The sequence below is a fragment of the Corythoichthys intestinalis genome, chromosome 14 (genome assembly GCF_030265065.1).
Source record: "Corythoichthys intestinalis isolate RoL2023-P3 chromosome 14, ASM3026506v1, whole genome shotgun sequence".
NCBI lineage: Eukaryota > Metazoa > Chordata > Actinopteri > Syngnathiformes > Syngnathidae > Corythoichthys > Corythoichthys intestinalis.
Genome location: NC_080408.1, coordinates 5926270 through 5949380, shown reverse-complemented (window position 1 = coordinate 5949380; position 23111 = coordinate 5926270). Strand labels below are relative to the sequence as shown.

Here is a 23111-nt window from a genome sequence, read left to right as displayed (position 1 = left end):
GGGCGTGACCCAAGGATCCTTACTGTGAAACAGAAGTGAAACTTATTACAGCCCAACCTTGGGATTTTCCACAAAAAAACATAATGAGTTATGACCTTGGGAACTTAGCCATACCTGGCGCGAGAGGGAGTAAAATCAGATAAGACAGTCCACAGAAACGCTTTGTATTATGTTCAAAGAAATACATGTGGATACAGCCTCACAGATGAATATAGTATCGCAGCAGTTATGTGTTATATAAGCATGAATAAAATATTCTTTCACACATTGGACAGGACGATTCGAGAGTTACTGTTGTACGGACAACGAGGATTGTGGATTTTGCCACCTCAGCGTCAAAAGGGCTCTTGGAGTCTTGTCGGTCGTGTTATCAGTTGGATATCGGGCGTTCTTAGGTGTTCCTTGTGTTGGGACAGGGCGTCCCGCTATTTGTTCTGGACTGTCCGGGAGAACTAATTGTGAGAGTTGGTGGTGCAGAAGTTGGGCTTGTCAGCGTCAATCTTGCTCAGTCAGTTGCATGACGCACACGTTGGGCTTCCGTGATAAGAAGGCGTCATGTATCTCTTATGCGCTATATTCTGCTTGTTTTCCTTAAACTATGATATAAGTAGGGTTGGGCATCGGGCATCGATGGGAACTGGTTCTAACAGTCCGATGCTCCTGGAAATTTTAAATTTGGATTCCTCGTTTCGATGCTCTGACCGGCAAGTGGGAAAAAAATTGCTCGAATTCAGAGACTGATATTTATCTACAAATTAAAATTAGCCCTGTGAGAAGTTCATTTAATCTAAAAAAAATCATCGAGAAGTTAAGACTTTAATATAAGATATGCTTTAAAAAAAATTTTTTTTTTTTTACCCTGCCTCTTGAAAGAATCGGAATCCAGAATCGTTGGGAACCGGAATCGAAACATGGAATCGGAACCGGAATCGTTCCATTTCAAACAATGCCCAACCCTAGTTATAAGTAGGGCTGTCAAAATTATCGCGTTAACGGGCAGTAATTAATTTTTTAAATTAATTTGTTAAAATATTTGACGCAATTACGCACATGCCCCGCTCAAACAGATTAAAATGACAACACAGTGCAATGTCCACTTGTTACTTGTGTTTTTGGGTGTTTTGTCGCCCTCTGCTGGCGCTTGGGTGCGACTGATTTTATGGGCTTCAGCACCCATGAGCATTGTGTAATTATTGACATCAATTTGTTTATTTTTTGATTGAAAATTTTACAAATTTTATTCAAACGAAAACATTAAGAGGGGTTTTAATATAAAATTTCTTTAACTTGTACTAACATTTATCTTTTAAGAACTACAAGTCTTTCTGTCCATGGATCGCTTTGACAGAATGTTAATAATGTTAATGCCATCTTGTTGATTTATTGCTATAATAAACAAATACAGTACTTATGTACAGTATGTTGAATGTATATATCCGTCTTGTGTCATATCTTTCCATTCCAACAATAACTTACAGAAAAATATGGCATATTTTATAGATGGTTTGAATTGCGATTAATTACGATTAATTAATTTTTAAGCTGTGATTAACTCGATTAAAAATTTGAATCGTTTGACAGCCCGAGTATATATGTAAACATTTTTGACAATAAATATAAATCACTATTTCCCCCCACTTCTAATACGACAACAGTTACAGTTTTCTTTAAAAAAAAAAAAATTGGTGGAAACAGTTTTGAGTCAATCATATACTGTAGTCGGAAATTTCCGCTAAGTACATAGCTGCCAATTAGTCGATTAATCATAGAAGCCTTACCGTCAATGGCAACCAGTGAGTCGTAATCTGTCCTATTGGTAAGATTTCATTCCCATAGGCTGGGTGAAGTGGGGCGGGGGGCAGGGCATTCCCTTCAAACACACACACAGTGTGTTGGCTCTATTGGTGTAGCTGTCACTCGGCCACCCATTCAGGGCTCAGTCACGGCCACTTAGAGCGCAGCAGACTCGGGGATTCAGACGAGCTGTGATCCAATGACATGTATTTATAATGAGGGGGCCGCCGCGACGTCTTTGTTGCGCGCACACAATGTAAGGCCAAGTGTGTGTGTGAAGAGAATTATCACACATTTCGGTGCGTGTATTTGTCTAGAGTGATACAACCCCTAGCAAAAAGTGTGGAATCGGACGAGCACTCACTCAGACATTTTATCATGTCGAAAAAAATGCTTCAAAAAATAATGAATTAGTTCAAAAGTGCAACACTTTAGCATTCAGAAACACTAAAAGAAATGAATAAAAAACATTGTGGTGGTCAGTAAATGTTACTTTTATAGAGCAAGTGCAGGGAAATATATATGGAATCACTCCCTTCTGAGGAAAAAAAATGGAATCATGAGAAACAAACAAAGAAATAACAATCAAAACAAATCTCTAGTATTTTGTAGCACCACCTCTGGCTTTTATGACAGCTTGCAGTCTTTGAGGCATGGACTTCATGAGTATTCTTCATCAATTTGGAGCCAACTGTCTTTGATTGCCAGAGCCTCGTTGTAGGTCGGAGGCTTGCTGTGAAGCACTTTTTTTTCAATTTCCACCACAGGTTTTCAGTAGGGTTTAGATCTGGGCTATTTGCAGGCCTTGACATTGACTAGATGAGTCTTTCTCCAAGGAATGCTTTAACAGTTTTAGCTCTGTGGCATGATGCATTGTCATCTTGGAAAATGACAAACATATTTTCAATTGAAGGGATAAGAAAGCTGTCTAAAATTTCAATGTAAACTTGTGCTTTTATTGAAGATTTAACCACAGCCATCTCCCCAGTGACCTTGCCTGACATGCAGCCCCATATCATCAAGGACTGAGGGAATTTTGATGTCTTCTTTAGGCAGTCATCTTTGTAAATCTCACTGGAACAGCACCAAACAAAAGTTCCAGCATCGTCACCTTGTCCTATGCAGATTTTTGACTCTTGACAAGGTGATGATGTTTTGTTTCGTCTTTGTAAATCTCACTGGAACAGCACCAAACAAAAGTTCCAGCATCATCACCTTGTGCTATGCAGATTCTTGAATCTTGACAAAACATCATCACCTTGTCACAATGTAAACTTGTGCATTTATTGAAGATTTAACCACAGCCATCTCCCCAGTGCCTTTGCCTGACATGCAGCCCAATATCATCAAGGACTGAGGGAAATTTGATGTCTTCTTTAGGCAGTCCTCTTTGTAAATCTCACTGGAACAGCACCAAACAAAAGTTCCAGCATCATCACCTTGTCCTATGCAGATTCTTGACTCGACAAAAAAATCATCACCTTGTCTTTAGGCAGTTCTTGACTCTTGACAAAACATCATCACCTTGTCAAGAGTGCCTTTGCCTGTAATGCAGCCCCATATCATCAAGGACTGAGGGAATTTTGATGCCTTCTTTAGGCAGTCCTCTTTGTAAATCTCACTGGAACAGCACCAAACAAAAGTTCCAGCATCATCACCTTGTCTTATGCAGATTCTTGACTCTTGACAAAACATCATCACCTTGTCAAGAGTCACTTGACAAGGTGATGATGTTTTGTCAAGAGTCAAGAGTCACTTGACAAGGTGATGATGTTTTGTCAAGAGTCAAGAATCTGCATAGGACAAGGTGATGATGCTGGAACTTTTGTTTGGTGCTGTTCCAGTGAGATTTACAAAGATGACTGCCCAAGGAAGACATCAAAATTCCCTCAGTCCTTGATGATATGGGGCTGCATGTCAGGTAAAGGCACTGGGGAGATGGATGTGGTTAAGTCTTCAATAAATGCACAAGTTTACATTGAAATTTTAGACAGCTTTCTTATCCCTTCAATTGAAAATATGTATGTCATTTTCCAAGATGACAATGCATCATGCTACAGAGCTAAAACTGTTAAAGCATTCCTTGGAGAAAGACTCATCTCGTCAATGTCATGGCCATGGCCTCTGTGGCATGATGCATTGTCATCTGGGAAAACGACAAACATATTTTCAATTGAAGGGATAAGAAAGCTGTCTAAAATTTCAATGTAAACTTGTGCATTTATTGAAGATTTAACACTGGAAGTCCCGTTTTTTTTTCGGCTATAAAGAAATACCAGAAAGGTGTCAAATGACCCCGATACCAAACTGACTACAGGGCTTTGTCAAACAATAGACCACTCAAACAAGCAATCAAGCAGGCAACCCCCCTGCACACTCCTGTGGAGGCGCTGCCAAGGTGTGAAGGATAGCTGCAATTAACATCTTGGATATAAGAGAGACGGGTGGACTTCTTGGTGGGTCTTGCAAAGGAATTGGCTCCCTCTCATATGGGCGCAAAGGCGCTGAAGGAAAAATTCTTCAGCAACAACCTCCAACACCTAGCCCCGGGAAAAGGGTGAAGTGTCATATGTCACCACATAAAAAATTGTTTTGTTTTTTCTTATACCGTCCCTTGTAGTGTAGGCAAATTGCAGCTTTCGAATATGTAAAAAGGTTGTCCGCCCGATTGCCTGCCTGAGCGGTCCACTGTCCAACAAAGCCAAGGCAGCCCTACCTCACAAACACTCAAGATCCTAATTGGACAAATCCAACCCTGTGGTTTTGCGAGTGTGGATGGGAATGACTAATGAGGACCACAGTGCTCACAAAAGATATGCTGATTAGGGTCAGATGATCCTTCTCTGGTCACAAAAGTGATTTGTATCAACTGATCCACCCTTGGTAGTTCTAGTGTTAAACACAGCCATCTCCCCAGTGACTTTGCCTGACATGCAGCCCCATATCATCAAGGACTGAGGGAATTTTGATGTCTTCTTTAGGCAGTCATCTTTGTAAATCTCACTGAAATAGATTGGGTTGATAGATGGGTTGTTCTTGACTCTTGACAAGGTGATGATGTTTTGTCAAGAGTCAAGAATCTGCATAGGACAAGGTGATGATGCTGAAATCTGCATAGGACAAGGTGATGATGCTGGAACTTTTGTTTGGTGCTGTTCCAGTGAGATTTACAAAGATGACGGCGACAGGCTTACAAACAATTTACATCATTTTTATATAAATTTGCGTCTAATGGGGGGGCCAACTTCACGGAGGTGTAACACAATTCAATTCACAGCAGAAGAATGGAAATAATTTGTTTTGTCATTATAATTACTTGTATAGTAAAATGCAGAATTATTTCCTGACCCATGTATCGATAATTGTTGTGAGGTCGTTATCATGAGCTTTGTATCACAAATTGTATCGTGAGGTACCCAGAGTGTCCCACCCCTATACAAAATCCAGCTGCACTGACCTCACCGGGTGTGTCCGTTATTCTTATTGTCTCTGAGCCGTTACATCATCCAGCCTTCACTTTATCGCATCACGATCTAACCTTTATGCTTCTCACTCTCGCCGCCTTGTAAATTATTCTGGCTAAGCTGTAGGGAGTCAAGTGGAACAGCGCTGCGTTGCACTTAGAAGAGCTTCTAATGTTGTTCAGACACATGGGTGGGAGAAAATATTCAAACGGTCTCTTCATACGATGATGCTGTATAACTCATCTACAGAGTATGGCTTGTGGTCGTCAGTAGAAGAAGATGAAAAGTAAAATTAGGTCAATTAATTACAATTCACTAATTACAAACAGATTTAAGTAGTTAAAAAAAAAATAACTCGGGTGACGTGTCAATTAAGGTTGCGACAACTAATCGATTAAAATTAGGGCTGTCAAACGATTAAAATTTTTAACCGCGTTAATTACAGCTTAAAAATTAATTAATCGCAATTAACGCAATTCAAACCATCTATAAAATATTCCATATTTTTCTGTAAATTATATATAAAATCTGTAAAATAATTAGCTGGAATGGAAAGATAAGACACAAGATGGATATATACATTCAACATACGGTACATAAGGACTGTAGTGGGCATTTCACTCTACTGTCATTTAAATCTGTCTATGCTGTCCTCACTCTGAAGCGTCTACTTTTTCCAAAGCTAGACAGCTAGTGAACGACGCCTTAATAATCAGACTTCTTCCTTTTTCGTCTGATTTATTAATAAAATGGCCTCAAACCACTGTCCTCTTTAGACCGTAGTGAAACTACAAAAAAAAGTACATAAGCATTGCATTAGCAACAACGTTAGCTTAGCACGCTATACAGGTTCACAAAACATAAACAAAAAGTGTCTCATACAAAAAATATAACATTTCGCTTACTAACATAATATGTACATTCTTTACAACAACCATACTTACGGACAAATCTTGTCCAAGGATCATATAAGCACAACATTACAACGTAGGCGTCAGCCCGAGACGTCGTGCAGCCATATTGAACTGGCAAGAAAGCAATAAACCATGTCGCAAAGCGACCACAAGAGTTCGCTGTTAGACAGCACAAAAAACCTTGCTGTAGAACTTACCAAAAGGCAGAATACTGTCTGAGCGGGACATGTGCGTTAATTGCGTCAAATATTTTAACGTGATTAATTTAAAAGATTAATTACCGCGCGTTAACGCGATAATTTTGACAGCCCTAATTAAAATTGATTAATAAATGAGTTGCCAAAGAATTTGGTCATCGATTTTTGCCAGCAGCTATGAGCAGTTTGCGTCCTTGTGTGTAATACTAGGATGCGCGCACACCAATCAGCAGAGCAAGAGAGAGAGAGTTCACCGCGACACTCAGGTTTGGTTGCTGAATCAATTATATCACTAAGTGTCGAGAGTTAGATTGTCTTGTGTGTTGTTAGATCCGGTGTGCCTCTGTCAGCGGTGAACAGAATTTTCTGTGGGCCTTGCAAAAACAGTCAAAATCCAGTAAAACGGCCGGGAGCGAAGGGCGTTGCTCCGGTGAAAATGGCTGGGAATGAATGAGTTAAGTGTCCTATTTGTATTGTGTTTTGGAGAAGCATACTAGCACTTGAGTTATTGTTAGATAGTAAAGTTGTCGAATTTCTTTTTATAAAGAAACCACACACATAAACCCATTCTCCTTTCAACACAAAATCCCATTCAAACTGTAAATTGTCATACAAGAGAGTGTGCTTTGACATTGGATTTGCATTGTACAGTGGGGCAAATAAGTATTTAGTCAACCACTAATTGTGCTAGTTCTCCCACTTGAAAATATTAGAGAGGCCTGTAATTGTCAACATGGGTAAACCTCAACCATGAGAGACAGAATGTGGGGAAAAAAAAACAGAAAATCACATTGTTTGATTTTTAAAGAATTTATTTGCAAATCATGGTGGAATAATAAGTATTTGGTCAATACCAAAAGTTCATCTCAATACTTTCTTATGTACCCTTTGTTGGTAATAACGGAGGCCAAACGTTTTCTGTAACTCTTCACAAGCTTTTCACACACTGTTGCTGGTATTTTGGCCCATTCCTCCATGCAGATCTCCTCTAGAGCAGTGATGTTTTGGCGCTGTCGTTGGGCAACATGGACTTTTAACTCCCTCCTCACCCCGTGGCGTCAAAATGATAACAAGAACGGTGAGCAAAAATCCCAGAACCACACAGGGGGACCTAGTGAATGACCTACAGAGAGCTGGGACCACAGTAACAAAGGCTACTATCAGTAACACAATGCGCCGCCAGGGACTCAAATCCTACACTGCCAGACGTGTCCCCCTGCTGAAGAAAGAACACGTCAAGGCCCGTCTGCGGTTCGCTAGAGAGCATTTGGATGATCCAGAAGAGGACTGGGAGAATGTGTTATGGTCAGATTAAACCAAAATAGAACTTTTTGGTAGAAACACAGGTTCTCGTGTTTGGAGGAAAAACAATACTGAACTGGGGCGGAAACGTCATGCTTTGGGGCTGTTTTTCTGCAAAGGGATTAGAACGACTGATCTGTGTAAAGGAAAGAATGAATGGGGCGATGTATCGAGAGATTTTGAGTGAAAATCTCCTTCCATCACCAAGGGCATTGAAGATGAGACGTGGCTGGGCCTTTCAGCATGACAATGATCCCAAACACACAGCCAGGGCAAAAAAGGAGTGGCTTCATAAGAAGCATTTGAAGGTCCTGGAGTGGCCTAACCAGTGTCTAGATCTCAACCCCAGAGAAAATCTGTGGAGGGTGTTGAAAGTCCGTGTTGCCCAACGACAGCCCCAAAACATCACTGCTCTAGAGGAGATCCGTATGGAGGAATGGGCCAAAATGCCAGTAACAGTATGTGAAAAGCTTGTAAAGAGTTACAGAAAATGTTTGGCCTCCATTATTGCCAACAAAGGGTACATAACAAAGTATTGAGATTAGAGCTGTCCCGACTAGTCGACATAGTCGACGTCATCGATGACGTAAATCCGTCGACGAGCACAACATCCCGTCGACGGTTAATGAAGGGTTAAAAAAATATATGCGTGGAAAGTTAGAATATCGGATGCTCTGTTTGCAAGCGGGGAAAGCGCCACAAAGCCAAAAAAAGCGCACCAGAGTGTCCAAAACATTGACCTATTTCAAAGAAACAAAGGAGAGTACACTCTTCTGTCCTGTCTCTTCAGTGCCAAGCTTGGCTGCACGTCGGCCGTGAATAAGCACCTTAAGCGCCATCACGCAGTTTGTAATTTTTTTTTTTTTGTACACCAGAGGGTGCTGTCGCCTTACTAAATAATAATGTTTCATTGACAATGGGCCTATAAGTGCTATTAGTATTGTTGTTAATGCTAATTGAAAGGTTTATTTCAAGTTATGGTTTATTTTATGGTATAGAAAATTATATAAGGTTAAAAGGTCATAAATATATACAGTATATACAGTGATTGCACTCAAGGGAGAGATTGTCAATGATAAGGTAATAAGGTAAAGGCAATTCATATAGGCAATTCATTGATATATAAATAAGGTTTTAAAGGAAAAAGGTGAAAAGTTTCTGTTAATTTCTAATTGTGTTGCTTTATTTGTGTGCACCGTAGCTCTTACAGTGTGTTTACATCAAGGATGGAATAAAAGTTGTAAACCATCAGTTTAAGAGACCATCTTTTCAATCGGGATGCTACACTAGTTAATTCTATCAGCATTCGAACTCATTGTTTATTTGTGATTTATTATTGTTATTTACGTGTTTATTTGTACTTTAATAAATTATTTGAGTGTTCCGATATATTTTTTGTGAATTGATAAGCGTCAACAAAAATTTCATTGCTAAATTAGTAAAAAAAAATAAAAAATAAATTATTAGATTAGTCGACTAATCGTAAAAATACTCGGCTGACTAATCGGGAGAAAATTAGTCGTTTGGGACAGCCCTAATTGAGTTGAACTTTTGGCATTGACCAAATAATAATAAATAAATAAATAAATTCTTTAAAAATCAAACAATGTGATTTTCTGTTTTTTTTTCCCACATTCTGTCTCTCATGGTTGAGGTTTACCCATGTTGACAATTACAGGCCTCTAAAATTTTCAAGTGGGAGAACTTGCACAATTAGTGGTTGACTAAATACGTATTTGCCCCACTTTATTTATGAACAACTGTTTGATATAGAAAAGTGGTTGAGACTAGAGATGTCCTGATCGATCGGCATCCCGATTGATCGGGTCCGATCACGTCATTTTCAAAGTATCGGAATCGGCAAAAAAATATCGGCCATGCCTTTTTTTTAATATATATATATATATATATATATATTTTTTTTTTTTTTAAATGAAATCGTTTTCTAATTGTATTTAACGTTACAGATATAATATGTTACACTCATCCAGAGTCTTTAGTTTAGGCTTAAGGTAGGGATATCAAATTTATCCTGATAACGGCGGTAATTAATTTTTTAAAAAATGTATCACATTATAATATTTAACGCAATTAATGTATGCGTTGCACGACCCACTCACGCATTGTTGCGCTCAATCTGTAATGGCGCCATGTTACCTATATAGAGAGATAAAAGGCAGTGTAAAATGAGTAGAGTGACTTTTGGCAGCCTTTGGAGCCTTTTTTAAATTTTTAATCCCTCTCCCTACGATTAGAAATATCTTGGGAAGCCCCTTGGGGAAGCAAGGTAGCAATTGATCTTTTTCTTAACACCTTATGTTATTTCCCAACGCAGAGAAGATATATCAATTGGTAGCACTACGCACAGTCATGGTTCCACTTCCCATCATGCATTGGGCATGGCTACAGTATCATTTACTGAAAGCTCAATACACTAGATGGCAATATTTAGTCACAATATACAAAGTCACAAGTCTTTCTATTCGCGGATCCCTCTCACAGAAAGAATGTTAATAATGTAAATCCCATCTTGAGGATTTATTGTCATAATAAACAAATACAGTACTTATGTACTGTATGTTGAATGTATATATTCGTCCGAGTTTTATTCATTTTTTTCTTAATGCGTTGCCAAAATGTATATGATCGGGAAAATTTATCGGGAATGATTGGAATTGAATCGGGAGCAAAAAAAAAAAAAGCAATCGGATCAGGAAATATCGGGATCGGCAGATACTCAAACTAAAACGATCGGGATCAGATCGGGAGCAAGAAAACATGATCCGAACAACCCTAGTTGAGACCAAACTTATGCCTTTTCTGCGAGGGATTGTCCAATGGCTGCTACCCCTCCCGGTCAAAATGCATTGGACGTCTATTGCCGTCAATGGCAGCGAGAATTATTTGATAAAGGGGGGGTTGCTTAATTGATAAATAAGTGAGATAAAATTCCGACACGTTAATATTTCATACACACATTATACGGTATTGCATTCATTTTGTGGCCACAAATTAGTATTTTGTGAGTACCGGTATATTTAATTAGTAGTTATGAATACAATTTCTACCTCCATGCCATGTCTGGTGTATCTAATGTTTTGGCTGACAACAATAGTGCATAAATTAAGCATTGGTTGACAGCGTGGGCAGTAGAAGAGCTCTGGAGAGCCCCGAGGCCTCTTGTAATTGCTCCATGTCTGAAGCATTGCATCCATCCAGGGACTGTATTCAGCCGTAACTACATTCCTACTCTTCCTCACTCGCAGTCGTGGGAATCTCGTGAAAATAGCATTTTATTATACAAGGTGATTCCACACAATAAAAAGGAGTCTTTACTAGTCGGGTAGTTCTTTGCCGTGCGGTGACGGTGCAAAAGTGGACCGAAAAGGGTGGGTGGGAGGAGAGGGGGCGTGTCATTTCCTTCAGCAGGGGTCGTGGCATGGGTTCAGTCATGTATTGCTAGTCATGATGAGGGAGTCCCTACTGTAACTCACTGGAATCAGTTTAATTTGGGAGGGGTTGCCAAAAAATGACGTGTTAGGTCTTTGAGCAGGGGCAGAACTGAGGAGAATGCTGGGGTGGGCGTCGTTAGGCGAAGGTAGGGTCAAACAGATTATGTATACCGTATGTTTCGCACTATAAGCCGCCACCCACCAAATTTGACATGAAAACAGCATTTTTTTCATCGATAAGCCCCACTGGACTATAAGGCACAGCTGTCCTCACTCTATTATGAGATATTTAGACCAAAACATAATAAACTCTATCACTTTATTTGACAGCGGCATCTTAAGACTGTCATAAGACCAAATGAACCACCATGAAGCTTTGAACCAATTGGCTGCAACGCTTCATTGCTTCAAGAAGCTTCATTTGGCCATCCCTGTTCTCTTGGGGGAGACAGTCAACCTCTGCTGCCACCTGCTGTCAACATTGTTGTCATCCAACATGCCTCCTAGCATGCATTGTAGTGCTACAGATGTAAATAACAATAAAAATTCATGTTCTGTGCTAATTAGTTCTTCAGTTACTTTTCTAGTTGTTTCGTTAATTGCTAGTTAGGGTATTTGGTAAAACATTATTTGATAGTGGCGCCAAAAACCTGTCATAAGACCATCATAATTATGACATGACACTGCCATGAGCATTAATGAATGCTTATCACAGATGTCATTTTGTGTCATCCGGGAAATTGTCTCACTTTTGAATGGATGTAAAAGATTTGAGCTTGACATAAATTGAGCTGGTGACATCATTTGCCGGATTATAATTAATTACATCTGTCATAAGCATTCATTAATGCCCATGATAGTGTCATGTCATAGTTATGACTGTCTTATAACAGTCTTATGGTGCCACTGTCAAATACAGTGTTACATATTAACCCAAAAAACCCAACAAATAAGCCGCACTAAACTATAAGCCGCAGGATTCAAAATGAGGGGGAAAAGCAGCGGCTTATAGTCCGAAAATTACGGTGTATATATATATATACACATATATACAGTGTTGTTAATCTTACTGAAAAAAAGTAATTAATTATAGTTACAAATTACTTCTCCCAAAAAGTAATTGCGTTAGTAACTCAATTACCTGAATGTAAGAGTAATTAGTTACTTGGCAAAGTAATTCGTGATAATTACTTTTTTTTTTTTCCTCCAAAAAAACAAAACAAAACAAAAATCATTGGCCACATTATGTGAAGTTTTTTGTGAAGGTATTTGGTAAAATTGGCCCGAGCCCAATTCTTTGCCCTAATTTACCCTTTACCCTGAATCAACTGTTAAAAGTTGTTAAAATTGCTCCCATTATTGCATTAGTTCCCTTCTCTCTACTTTCGACATATGAAAGTTTTAAAACTGTTTCATCATTTAAAGATAGATTCAAGTCAAGATTTTGCCGATTTAGAAGTATTTTAGATAAAAAGTTACTTGGGTTCGCTAGGAAGGTTCTCTACTACAGAGCTGTCCTAAAAAGTACTGCTTTAAGATGGCGCTGTCTACTAACGCATTTAGTGCCATGTCTGTCATTTTGCATCTAGTTATATCTATATACGGTACATGTTATATCTACCATGTCTACCATATCTACCATAACATGCGGGCGTAGTTTGTAGGCTATCGGCTACAACATGTATTATTGGAGCTACCTAGCATCGCGTTTGCTCGGCGTCACAACTTTCTAGCCTCCTCCCCACTCCTGCTCTGCTCTGTCGTCTCGGTGAGTCCGTCTCCCTCAGACTTTTCAACCAATATAGTAACGCATAGTAACGCATGCCTTTCCGTCCTCAGTAACGGTAACGGCGTTGCCAAGATGAGAAAAGTAATTAACTAGATTACCCACTACTGAAAAAAATAACGCCGTTAGTAACGCCGTTATATTGTAACGCCGTTATTAACAACACTGTATATATATATATATATATATGACTTATATGTGTGACTTGAAGTTCCGCTCTGAGACCCCCAATTTGGCCAACTTTCAAAACTGTCCAATTGTCCAATATATAAAAATGTTTTTTAAACAGCAAAACCCTATCTGGAGGTGAGAGCATGAGAGAGCAAAATTAAAGACGCCATGATAATGAGATATTATCGCGTTCTTACCTTGTTTCAATCCAAAAACTCAATGTAGCATGTATCACTGAGTGTTAAAATACAGCTGTGAATGGCCACAGCTGGATTTTGGGGCGATTTTATGGGTAAAACATGGGAATATAACAAGGGTCGGGATGCAGAAATCGCAGACATCAGGGAGTGGTCGAGATTTTCTTTTTCATATATTTACTCTTTTCAACGTTTTTTTCCCAATTTTTCTTAGTCTGGATCGATTATTTATCATCTAACATAACGGAGAAAATGCGACAGTAACAAAAAAAATACAATTAAGTGATAGTTATGAGGTAGATAACTGACTTTTTTGCAGACACCATTTTTTTCATTGTGATGTAATTTGTTTAAAAGTTTAAAATATGCGAGTGAATACACTTTTTAAAGTCGTTTTATTTTTTTTATCGAAATATTAGAACTAAATTAATGATTCTAAGCTAAAAATGACATTTTGAATAATAAATATAATGAATTACCTTCGTTTTATGGCTGGGTTGAAACAAAAGCGGGTTGCGCGACGTCTGTAAACGGGGGTTTCCAGGGTAAAAGGGACAAATTAAAAATAGTTCAGAGGCTTCGTGTGCCATGAATCTGCTATGGCAGCATATAAACATATTGTTCTATCAAACACAACAGTTGTTTTGGCTTAAAATACAGCAGTTTCTTTTAAAGAGGCGTGCAAGAGCAGAAACTGCTTTTTCAGTCTTGTCTGTGTTTTCCGCCATAAATATAATGTTGTTGGCTTTTTTTTGAAAAGTGGTAAATAATGATGGTTTTTTCTATAATGTTTTTCCCTCCTCACTCATTGCCACTATGTCTCTTTGTTTTTTTGTTTTACAGAATGCAACCCAGGAAAAAGAACTTCGATTCTTGATTGTGGACTTACAAAAATGAATTCCTGTCACCGGAATTACACATGAAAAATATGTGTTTATTTTTTGGAAATGCACTGCAAATAAAATCCAATTATGTCTTTTGTGTTTTCACGACAATTCAAATTGAAAAGGAACTGAACATTGTTTCTCTCTCTCTCTCTCTCTCTCTCTCTCTCTCTGAAGAATTGACATTATTTTTTCCATTAAAACGTGTTAATATCCTGTTAGTGTCAGGCCAATAAAAATCACATTGATTTAAACATGATGCTTTGGTGTGTTTGTTGATTTTTTTTGTGTTTGAATGTGATTGAGAAATCTTTATTAATCAATGACTCACTTGATACAGTGAAGAAAATAAGTATTTGAACACCCAAGTTCTCCCACAGTCTGAAATTTTCATCGTAGGTGCATGACCACTGTGAGAGAGAGAATCTAAAAAGAAAAATCCAGAAATCAAAATGCATAATTTTTTTTTAACAACAAAAACATTTTTTAATGTTTAAAACTTATTATTACATTCGAAGTGCTGGAAAACCATTTATTAAAATATATAGACGTTTTTTTTTTTTATTATACTTAGGAGAAAAAGTGAAAAACATGTCTTATATACATACAGTATATACTGTATATACATACAGTATATACGGTATATACATATATAAATATTTCCAAAGCTAAAACTGAATAAATCCATAAAACACCCCCCAAAAAAATATTGGAGTGGGGCGGGGGCGCTACTTTGCGGTTTTTCATTTATCTCGGCAGGTTCTGGTCCCCATTAACTGCGAAAAACGAGGGATCACTGTATGTGTGATAAGAGCTCTAATATCTATAACCCTTGCTAAATCCTGATTTTTTTTCTCTTTCTCATGGTACCTGCAGATGCATGCGTTGAGTTACATCCATCATTTTTCTCTTGCAAAAGAAATTTCAAGATTCTGAATTTCAGTCTCAAAATCATGAAATTCTAAGAGTATCAAATGTGATATATTTTGTTATAAAGGGGTTAAAAAAAAAAAAAACGAATCTAAATATATCTTTCTAAAAAGGAATCGCTGTGTTTTTGCCTGTAATATTCAAGCTTAAAGAAGAACAGGTTAAGGGGGAGTTTTATAATTCGAGGAGGTGGGAAAGAATGAAAAAATAGTGATAGAACGTGAGGTACTAGAGCAAGTGTGTGTGCGCGCGCGTGTGTGTGAGTGTGTCTTTGGGGGTTCTGAAGGTGAGCGAGCGAGCGAGAGAATGAGACGAAAACGTAGATGTGAATAAATGCAAATTGTCCCTGCTTCCCTCTGGCATCTTGCCAAGTATCTATAGCAACCACATCTTCCCAAACACTCTCCTGCATCCAGGCCTTCTTCACAATAAATCCAAATAGCGCCTTTTTTCTCTTTCATACTCTTGACTTTATACTTTTTTTTTTTCCACATTTGTCTTTCAAAGTCAAAACTCGACACAAAACTGAACCCCTTCAAAAAAAAAATCATTTTTTTTATACATATAAACTAACCACCAATAGGTGAATATTTTAATATAAACTAACAACCAACAGGTGAATAATCGATACAAAACAACAAACAAGTTTCATAGCGCAATTAATTCGGTATTTTCTAGTGATCGTTGTGTGACGTTCACGGTCAAGGTTCAAGTTCAGGCGCCCAGGGAACAAATTTGACTCGTTTCCCTTTCCGCGCACAGGCCAGGGACATCGCGTTTGTGGCACCATCTACCGACAGTTTGTGAAACTGCATACCGTAAACATGTTTCTAAGGTTAGGCGTCCCTCTAGTGGCCGTATTACGCAGTTACAGTTAGTCCATCATGTCAGGAGTTTTGTTCCGTTCAATAACTTGAAAAAATATATCGTCCACTCCTTCAAAGCCATTGACGTTGATCTACGTCCAATCATGTGTCTCCTTTCATCTGCTGTGAATTCAAATTGGTTTATCACTAGCAACGTTGTTTTCGTCAACGATGACGATAACGAAAATATTTGGTCAACGAATATTTTTTCATGATGAGGACGAGACGAGAACGAGCTAAAAATGTGTTTTTGGTGACTAAAACATAACGAGACGAAAATGCGCCATAGGTTCTGTCACATGTTCAAAATGTGTGACATTTTACGTGTCGTTAGCCTGCATGTAGCCGTGTCTGGTTGTGTCACTCGTGACGTGCTGCGTGCACGGTAAGATTTGCTTACTTGGCCAGAGATAATATGCAATATTGCTTTAGCCTTTAAAAGTCTTTGCTGAGTGACTACCACACACTAAATGTAACTCATAGCGTTAGCATCAGTGTTGTTTTTGGCAGTCATTTTTTGGTCTTAGTCTTTTAGACGATGATACTTATCTTAGTCATATTTTAGTCATCTCAAAATTTGTTTGTCTTCGTCTAGTTTTAGTCGGTTTCCTAAAAATGTTAAATGATAATACACACTCGGCAGGAAAACAGTACATTATTTTTTATTAATCATACCCACCTGGACGCCATGAACTGTATGCAGAAAAAAGTTGTCCGAGAGTTTAAGAGGACGTTTGCCATTAGCATAAGCCAAATATTAAAGTGAGTCCTATGCTAATGCTATGAGTTACATTTAGTTTGTGATGATCACTCAGCACAGACCTTTTAAAAGCTAGCGCAACATCGCATATTCTCACTGGCAAAGATAAGAAAATATGACATAAATGACATAAAATGTCACACGTTGTGAACATGTGACGGAAACTATTGTGCATTATCGTCCCGTTATGGACTCGTCAGACAAAAATCAGCATTAGTCTCTTTATTTTTTAGTCTCCCATAACACTTTTTTAACTTGTTATCGTCTCGTCATCGTCATGAAAAAAATTCTTCGTTGACGAAATATTTTCGTTATAGTCGTCGCTGACGAAAACAGCACTGGTTAGCATAGCATTAGCGTTAGAATTAGGCTAATGCTAAAGACAAGAATCCTCTAAACGCTCGGACAATTTATTTTTACATATAGTTCGTGGCGTCAAAGTGGGTATAATTAATTGAAAACAATGTGCTGTTTTCCTGCTGAGTGTGCATTATCACTAAGTTGGTGTTGTCCTTGTAGATGCTACGATATGTGCTCATCTGTCAATGGTCTTTCGAAAAAATAGTGGGAAACCTTTATTTATTTACTTATGGAGTCATTTTTGTTTTTAATTTTACAGACGAAAATATTTTTAGTAAAAGTCGGCTAAAACTAGACGAAATTAGACGAGTTTTCCTCAACAAAAACTACACAGACATATTTTGAGATGACTAAAATATGAATAAGACTATTAAGTTTTATCGTTCAAAAGACTAAGAGGGGAATTAAAAGGGCTGCCAAAAACGACACTGATCACTAGTAGACTGAACGAAGGATTCGCTTCTGTCATTATTTGCATACTATCCTCATTAAAATATGAAAACATATAAATGTTTGGGTGGTTTTAAATAAAGCAGACATTTTTTTTCATCTGTGTGATTTTCACATAGATCAGCTCACGTCTGATGGTGATTTTATGCAGAAAAGTGAGAAATTCCAAAAGGTTCAGATACTTTTTCATACCACTGTATGTAGTAGTATTTAGTAGTAGTATATTAAAGCATATATCTCCAGTTTTTTTCCCCTCCTTGAAACCTTTTTTTTAAAAGTACAATTTAGGATATAAATAAAAACAACACCCAATTTTATAAATAGGTGCTTTTTAACGTGGACTAACATGCACGTACAATATTGAATCACTAGAGGGAGCCCTTGTGACACTTTGTGAATCACTGAGTGATCCTTGGAAGCTGACAATACTTATTTTTTTACATCTCGAGTGCAAAAATATATGTATACAGTGGGGCAAATAAGTATTTAGTCAACCACTAATTGTTCTCCTACTTGAAAATATTAGAGAGGCCTGTAATTGTCAACATGGGTAAACCTCAACCATGAGAGACAGAATGTGGAAAAGAAAAAAAAAACGGAAAATCACATTGTTTCATTTTTAAAGAATTTATTTGCAAATCATGGTGGAAAATAAGTTCCAAAAGTTCATCTCAATACTTTGTCATGTACCCTTTGTTGGCAATAACGGAGGCCAAACGTTTTCTGTAACTCTTCACAAGCTTTTCCCACACTGTTGCTGCTATTTTGGCCCATTCCTCCATGCAGATCTCCTGTAGAGAAGTGATGTTTTGGGGCTGTCGTTGGGCAACACTGACTTTCAACTCCCTCCACAGATTTTCTATGGGGTTGAGATCTGGAGACTGGCTAGGGCACTCCAGGACCTTGAAATGCTTCTAACGAAGCCACTCCTTTGTTGCCCTGGCTGTGTGTTTGGGATCATTGTCATGCTGAAAGCCCCAGCCACGTCTCATCTTCAATGCGATTGCAGATGGAAAGAGATTTTCACTCAAAATCTCTCTAAACATGGCCCCATTCATTTTTTCCTTTACACAGATCAGTCGTTCTGGTCCCTTTGCAGAAAAACAGCCCCAAAGCATGATGTTTCCACCCCCATGCTTCGGATGCAATTCAGTATTCTTTCTCCTCCAAACACGAGCACCTGTGTTTCTACAAAAAAGCTCTATTTTGGTTTCATCTGACCATAACACATTCTCCCAGTCCTCTTCTGGATCATCCAAATGTTCTCTAGCGAACCGAAGATGGGCCTGGACGTGTACTGGCTTCAGCAGGGGAACACGTCTGGCAGTGCAGAATTTGAGTCCCTGGCAGAGCATTGTGTTACTGATAGTAGCCTTTGTTACTGTGGTTTCAGCTCTCTGTAGGTCATTCACTAGGTCCCCCCATGTGGTTCTGGAATTTTTGCTCACCGTTCTTTTTATCATTTTGACGCCACGGGGTGAGATCTCGCATGGAGCCCCAGATCGAGGGAGATTATCAGTGGTCTTGTATGTCTTCCATATTCTAATAATTGCTCCCACAGTTGATTTCTTTACACCAAGCATTTTACCTATTGCAGATTCAGTCTTTCCAGCCCGGTGCAAGTCTACGATTTTGTCTCTGGTGTCCTTCGACAGCTCTTTGGTCTTGGCCATAGTGGAGTTTGGAGTGTGACTGACTGAGAATGTGGACAGGTGTCTTTTATACCGATAATGAGTTAAAACAGGTGCCATTAATACAGGTAACGAGTGGAGCCTCGTTAGACCTCGTTAGAAGAAGTTAGACGTCTTTGACAGCCAGAAATCTTGCTTGTTTGTAGGTGAGCAAATACTTATTTTCCACTCTAATTGGAAATAAATTCTTTAAAAATCAAACTATATGATTTTCTTTTTTTTTTTCAACATTCTGTCTCACATGGTCGAGGTTTACCAATGTTGGCAATTACAGGCCTCTAATCTTTTCAAGTAGGAGAACTTGCACAATTGGTGGTTGACTAAATACTCATTTGACTCACTGTATATGTTTACATCTACTCACTTTATAAGATGTTGACTTGATAGAGGATACAGAGTAATATCATTAGTAAACCAGTTTTATTTGACATTTCATAACAGTCAATCTGAATGAACAAGAACAATCAGATGGCACAAATCACTTGAATTCACAAAGCTGCTTTGGAACAACTTCATACAAGACATACCGTGCAATACAGTGTACTTGGAGGTATGAAAATTGTCTGAGAACAGTAAAATCCATCGGTTTATCTGACAATAAACTGGCTCATCACTAAACTTGTCAAAATGTTCATTCTGTTAAAGTATTTCTTGAATATAACGTGATTTTAGCCCAATATAAATACACTAAACAACAACATCAGTCTCCATGGAAACGAGTATATTCAATTTGCAGCAATTACTTAGTGAATCGCCCCTGCATATTCAAGTTTATCACGTACTAACATTAAAAACTCTCCCAAAATGAGTCAGTTTTATTCCCGACGAGACGTAGGCTGCTTGCTGATTAGGGTTGAAAAATCCTTATAGAAAAGACCTACTGAAGAATTACATTCATTCAGTCCTGATAAACCCCACTTCCTGGAGCAGACCATGCAAAAGGAGAAAAAAACTTTTCAAAAATTAAAACAAAAAAGGTTTGGGAAAGTCGTTGACTCGTCGTTAAACTTCGCCAGGCACTTTTTTAGTCACGGCTGAGAGATATTAAAATGTTCAGGTATTAAGATTTGCTTTTTCTCTCAAATATATTGTTATAATCATTTGTTTTGGATGTACTGTAATTATTTTCTGTATAAAGATTAATTTGGTGTTCAAAAAGTCTTTTGTCAAACTTGAGTCTTGAAAAAGAGGGGGTTGTCTTATAATCAGGGCCATCTTATATTCAGGTCAATACGGTATATCAAATGCTGTGATTAAAAAAAAACAAAAAAAGCCTTTTAGTTTTGCAGCTGTACTAAACCCGTACCGAACAGTGACTTGCGTGTACCGATACACCCCTACTCAGTGGTGTTAATCAGCTGCTACCTAAAATATGTTAAGATTGTCTCTCACGTTTAAAAGACACTTTACTGGTTTTACTGCTCGCGCTTTGGGCCCAGGTTTAAAGAAAATTGGCCAACAAACAATGCCCATAAAAATGAAATGTGTTAATGTGCTGAGGTGATGTAATTCTGTAATGCCTCTTCACTTAGAATAAGTTTACGTTTTTATGAAATGAGTCAGTCAGGAAAGAATCATGTCCACGTAATATCAGTCAGTCACATGGTGAACAAAAATATGACAAGTCAGTGATATGACACAGTGCAACCTTGATGAAATAATGCGGGCACTCATTAAACTTGGCGTCTGTTCATTTTATAGGCACAAAACTTCAACTGAGACTCCAGAAGGGGCCAATCACAGGGCACAGAAACGAACATGGAACTTCACCTGACATGGAACTTCACCTGTTTTGTCAATTTTAGTATTTCATTCATTCCTACACGGAAATTCATGAATCTCGTCTGAGAACTCTTGTGCTTTGTGACACTAACCCAATATATCATTGTTTATCATCTAGAGCAGGGGTCTGCAACCCTGGTCCTCAAGAGCCGCTATCCAGCTTGTTTTCCATGTCTACCTCCTTTAACACACCTGAATCAAATGATTAGCTCATCATCAAGCTCTGCAGGACCCTGATAACGATCTGGATTATTTGATTCAGATGTGTTAAAGGAGGGAGACATGGAAAACAAGCTGGATAGCGGCTCTCGAGGACCAGGGTTGCAGACCCATGATCTAGAGCTATCTTGAAGCACAAAACTTTGGTATCATTGGTGGAAAACTAGAAAAAAAAAGAAAAAAAAATCGAACCAAAAAAAAAGGTGGAAAAATAAGTTAAATAAAGGTTTGCGCTACTGCATGCTACCAAGCATTAAAATACAGGTGCAACTCAATAAATTGACTGCTGATTTTGGGGAATTTACAGCTCATTTGCTGTTGATTTTGGGGCATTTACAGGTCACATCCTGTTGATTTTGGGTTACTGAACTGGAAGTGGCTCGAGAACGTCCACAAATGAATAGGAAGTGACTCAAAATGAACAGGAAGTCACCTGTAAATGCCCACAAAAGACTGGCTGTGAATGCCCTGGTTTCAGTGCCATTGACGACACGAGATGTTCAATCCAGTCAAAATGAACTGGATGTGTAGCACAGTCAATTCTGAAATGTTAATCTGCACACCAGTTTTTAGATACTGTACATCCAAATGAATTGCTGATCCAATCACCTAGTGATTTATAAAATTTAAAAAACTAAAACAATGCAAATCATGATCAAATTATGGGAAAATACGGTATTTTTAGGACTAGTAAATTGCTACTTTTTTCCCTTAGACCCTGTGGATTAATATCAACCATCATTTTAACTAAATTGAATACATTTAAACATATGTCTTGTTTTTAATTAAAGCAACACTTGGTAACTTTTCAGTTTTGGTCGATTTTAGCGACGCCTGGCACCCTCCTCAAAGTTAACTAGTGCCGGTGAAAGCAATACAGAGTAGAGCTGGGCGGTATAACGAAAATTTACCGTTACCAAATTCTTCATGATGACCGACGTCATTTTGGCCATGTCAGTAAATTCGGTAATTTAATAAAACAAGAAAATATAGTATTTTCATCCAGCTTTAACTTTGTGTTGTTCGGCTGCGTTCATTCCCCTTTAAGAAAGCAGTCAGTTTGCTTAGGTATGAAGTCACATGGTTAACAGAAAATCAAACAAACAGAAGCCCGGTAAGCTAACGCTACAAGCAAACTTGATGGGAGTCGGGCTTAAGGGAGCTTCGCCAAACTTTCACCCGACATTAAGTAGACTCTTGGCGGCCTGCAGACGGCTTTCACCCGCTGTACTCCCTGGTTCTCACGATTTCAGGAGAGGGTGGTTTCAGTGCTTTCTACTGGTAGCTAGGCCACAGGCTAACGCTAGCGTCTAACGCTACAAATAAACGTGATGGAGTCGCCTAGCGGCTCTAACCTTGTCGAAACGACTGAACTTAATGAGTGGATTGGGCACGGACTGCATCTAGCAATCAGTATGTCATGTTATTTTGTATCTCTGTGTATGTGTGTGTATTCTCTGATAGCTTTTATGATGGTAACGCATTCAGTATAAAGTAGAATCCAACAGTGAAGCCTATAATACAGGGTGTTCCAAAATGTTTGACCCCATTTCGTAAGCCAATAATTTTGACAATTTTTGTTGGAATGACCTCAAATTTTCACAGCTTGTGTAGAAATGTTTCAAGTTTTTGTGTTTAACGTTTGAGGTTCTGCCAGAGAGATGGATAAAGATTATTTGCTTCTGAAATGGCCATCACGATCACCCGACCTTTCTCCGTGTGATTTTTTTCCTCTGGGGTTATGTGAAAGGACTAGTCTTCGTACCTTTTCCAGCTAACATTGAAGAACTGAACAGGAAACTTACCGAAGACATGCTACAGCGAGTTTGGCACGAGCTCGAATACCGACTTGACGTGTCACAGGCGGCGCTCATAATGAACATTTAAGAAAA

At 38.4% G+C, this 23111-nt stretch overlaps 1 long non-coding RNA gene across 1 annotated transcript in view; it reads left to right on the top strand.

The window, feature by feature from the left end:
• LOC130929361 (uncharacterized) overlaps positions 1–14946 on the top strand; it is an 83134-nt gene extending 68188 nt beyond the window's left edge. Inside the window, exon 4 of the long non-coding RNA XR_009066868.1 lies at positions 14121–14946. This is a non-coding gene — a long non-coding RNA (uncharacterized LOC130929361). The remainder of the gene's footprint in view (positions 1–14120) is intronic.
• Positions 14947–23111: the final 8165 nt, after the last annotated feature.